Source organism: Accipiter gentilis, chromosome 4 (assembly GCF_929443795.1).
Source record: "Accipiter gentilis chromosome 4, bAccGen1.1, whole genome shotgun sequence".
NCBI classification, from domain to species: domain Eukaryota; kingdom Metazoa; phylum Chordata; class Aves; order Accipitriformes; family Accipitridae; genus Astur; species Astur gentilis.
Genome location: NC_064883.1, coordinates 27,649,540 through 27,653,231, shown reverse-complemented (window position 1 = coordinate 27,653,231; position 3,692 = coordinate 27,649,540). Strand labels below are relative to the sequence as shown.

Here is a 3,692-nt window from a genome sequence, read left to right as displayed (position 1 = left end):
TAATGGGAATATTCATGCATATAAAGTAAAACGTTTCAGGGCCCAAAACCCATGCCCAAATGTTCATCTACTGGTCTATGGGTTAGGCCTTTGTTCAGACTGGAATCGTGCTGTTTCCACTAAATACCCGTTTGCTTGTGCATAAAATCACAGGACTGTCTCCTTGTTGTCCTCCTGCACAGAGAAAATAGAAGCGGTCTAGCCTGCGAACTGATTCTTCTGACGCTGAGAATAGCAGAGGTCTGGGTAGGAAAGCATGCCGCAGTGGGCATGATGCCCTCAAAAGCAATCTTTAAAACAATTATTTTAATTACTGTTGAGGGCTTGCATATCTTGTCTTTCTCCTCCATGTTTTAAAAGATGCTGGTCGGTAAGGTACCAACAATATGCAGTAAAAAAATTGAGCAGTACTGTGATAATACTGACATTTATGTAGCTCTTTTCAAAGTATTGGAAAAACTGGAAAGGCTGAGCTGTGGACAATAAAGGGTCAGCTTAAAGTTACTCACTGAGCTGAGGAATGAAGTCTTACAGTGTTGAAGAACGAGGTATTGCACAAAATATGAGAGCTGGAGTAACATGGTCCTGCTTTTACTCCTGCTGCTGAAGACTCACTCTCTGGTTTCAGGAGTGAGCTGGGACTTCTTGGTCTTGGGTGGGCAGAGACTAGGAGATAGCCAGCCATCTGCTTGGAAAGGAGTTAGCACCCGTCCTTGTGTAGTGGGTGTCATGTGCCTGCTCAGCTCCAAAGGCTTTCAGCAGACAGAAGAGCCATCAGGCAGAGCTTCATGGAGCCACACGGACAAAGTGAAGCAACTGATATTGTAAGACGTCAAAGAGATTCAGACAGTATTGGTCTGTGAAAGAAAAGGGGAAAACACTTGCCCAGGTTTGGATGTGAAAACTTTGTACTTGGCGGAGCTGTAGGTACAGATTTACTGTAAGGTAATGTGGGAAGCGGATTTCGATAAATGGTAATAGGAACGTTAGCTTTTCTGCACTGCTGTTTTCAGTCGCTTAGAAAGGTAAATATAATTTACCTACTAACATACATGCAGAGGGATGCTGCCTCCCTTGAAATTACCTTTTATAAATATATTATTGGGGCGATTTTGCAACGGTATTTGGGAATCACATTTTGGCTTGCGTGTGTAATGGATGAGTTAGCAACGGCCAAGAAGCAGCTGCTTTAACTCCGAGTTGTGAATTTACTCCCCAGAAAAAGAACGCCGCTGTGAACAATGATTTGGGGAATTAGTCTTTCATATAGGCTAGAAGAAAGCAAGCCGCCCTTTCCGCTGTTTTCTCGGTCCTCTTTTAGCATTTCGCGAGGCTCGTGATTTAGGAGCCGGGGTTTGTACGCGCGCTTTGGGCGCGTGGTGGCCCGCGGGTCACCAGGACGGAGGCGGGGAGGCGGCGAGGCGCGCGGCCAGCCACGGCGCCGCGGCACATCAGTCGCGCCGCGGCCACCGCGCCTAACGCGAGTCTCTGTGGCGCAATCGGTTAGCGCGTTCGGCTGTTAACCGAAAGGTTGGTGGTTCGAGCCCACCCAGGGACGGCTTCCCCTTTTGGCTCGCCCGCTTTCCCTGCAGCCGGCCGTCGTTTTGTGCGTGTGCGCCGGGGGAGGATGTGAGATTAGCGCCGGCGGCCGGGCAGGCGCCGCGTGTTTCTGGGCAGGGGGGCCCCCGGCGGGGAGCGCGGCGGCAGCTCCCTCCCGCGCTGCGTCCTGCCAGCGAAGGGCTCCCTGAGCCTGTGGGGCGAGGTGGCTCCTGGCCTGCGCCGTGGGGTCGTGTCCCGCCCCTGCCGCCCGCGGGAGGGGTGCGGGTTCCCGCAGCCCGGCTCCCCGCGTCCTCCGAGGGCTGCAGCCGGCGGCCGAGAAGGGGCTGCCTCCGCCGTGGGGCGGGCAGCCGGGCAGTGGCTGCCGCGGCCGGCTCCGTCCTGAGGCTGGCGGGGACGAGAGTCTCCGGGAGTTCCTTTACGCCGTGCTCCCGCGAGGGAAGGCGCAAATACCTTCCCCGAGCTGCATGATGACCGTCAGCGACGACGCCGAGCGAGCACGGTTGGCTTCGGGAGGCACCACCGCCTTTACGGCTCGCCGGTGCCCGAGCTACCCATCGCCATCGGACGAGCCGGCCTGGAGCCGTGGGCGCGGGGGGGGGGGGGGGCGAAATGCCGCTCGCGAGAAGGATCGTTACAATTCCTGTCGTGCGCGGCTATCGCCGGCGCGCACTACCGCACAGGTCCGCGCCCACGCGCGGCAGTCCCGTCCCTCCCCGGTGGAGGAGGGCAGCAGCGCCGTTTGGCTCCCCAGCCCTCACGGCCGGCGCCCGAACCGCCGGGGAGGAACGGCGCCGGGCGGGAGCGAGCCGGCCGCGGCCGGCCCCCCTCCCCCGCGCCGCCGGGGCCCGGCGGGCAAGACGGCGCCCTCCCCCCCCCCCCCCCCCCCCCCCCCCCCGCGCCCGCCCGGCGCCCCCGGTGCCCCGCGGGTCCCTCTCCCGCCCGCGGCGGGCGGTGCGTGCAGGCCCGTTTCCTTCTGGCAGGCAGCGCCGCCTCTGCGGGCTCGCCCTGCCCGCACGAAGCCGCTTTGCATAAATGAATGTTAAAAGCAATTACGTTGGGAGCTTCGCCTAAACGTATCAATTAGAAGTTGGCACCTTCGCCGTGCCTGAGCCCCTGAGCCGGTTCCAGCGAGCGCTGCGGTCGTGTGAAATACGGCTGCCTTCCAGACCGACTTCTGCCAACTCCGCGAGGATCTATTTACAGTTTATAGAAAACAGCGTTCGTACTAAAAATGCCCCCTTCCCCAGTGAAGCTGCATTTCACAGATCTTTCTTTTCAACTCGCCTGTTTTGAATAAAGGATATAGCCCTCTTAAAGGTCAGGCTATGCCATTGATTTACCACTGATGACAAGATACGGCCCTCGCTAGCTAAGATACGGGAGAAAAGACGTATTTAGAAACACCGAAGAATCTTTTGAAAGTAATAAACCCTAAATCGTTGGTGTGCTGGAGCTGCAGCAGTTCGTTGACTTTTTTTTTTTTTTTTTTTTTTTTTCTGTCACCCGCATCTTGTACATTTCGGTAAAACGTTTTGAAAAACGGCCAGCCGTGTGCTTAGCACCAGGGTAGGTGCAGCTTGCTGCAGGACCCACCTATTATCGTTAGCACACTTAACCCATAAATACCTCCTGCTGATCAGCGGAATTTTATTTTAACTGGAGTCATTTTGATAAATCCCCTTCTTGATATTTCCATGTTGTTTGCAGCGGAAGGATGAATTCAGCCCGGTAGCACTGCATTCGCTGCAGCCAGCAAAGCCTCGCAGGGGACAGAAATTTAAAAATCTGCATTAGTCTGTGCTTGGATTGCCTCGCTGCCAGGCAGACATCAAGAGCTTCCAGGAATCAACAACAACAACAAGAGAAAATTGATCATGTCAGTGTAAAGCAGCAATGGCTGGAAAGGCACTAACAATTTAGGAGCTAAAATTCACCGAACTGATACTTCAGGAGAAAGGACAAGCGTTTCTGGTCCCATAAAGCAAGTCTTGCTGTCCCTTAGCAAGTCACAGATGCGTTTTATAGAGGCGATTATTGCTGACCACGAGGTTTGTTAACGCTCCTTCCAGTGGTCGCACGTTGGTGTGCGAACGTGCACCATCAAACCTGTTAAAATGGATGCGGTACGTGAG

General features: G+C 55.1%; 1 non-coding gene across 1 annotated transcript; it reads left to right on the top strand.

Moving 5' to 3' along the window:
• The first annotated feature begins 1,484 nt into the window (after window positions 1-1,484).
• On the top strand, window positions 1,485-1,558 carry TRNAN-GUU (transfer RNA asparagine (anticodon GUU)). Its single transcript has one exon. It is a non-coding gene; the product is annotated as a tRNA-Asn (tRNA).
• Window positions 1,559-3,692: the final 2,134 nt, after the last annotated feature.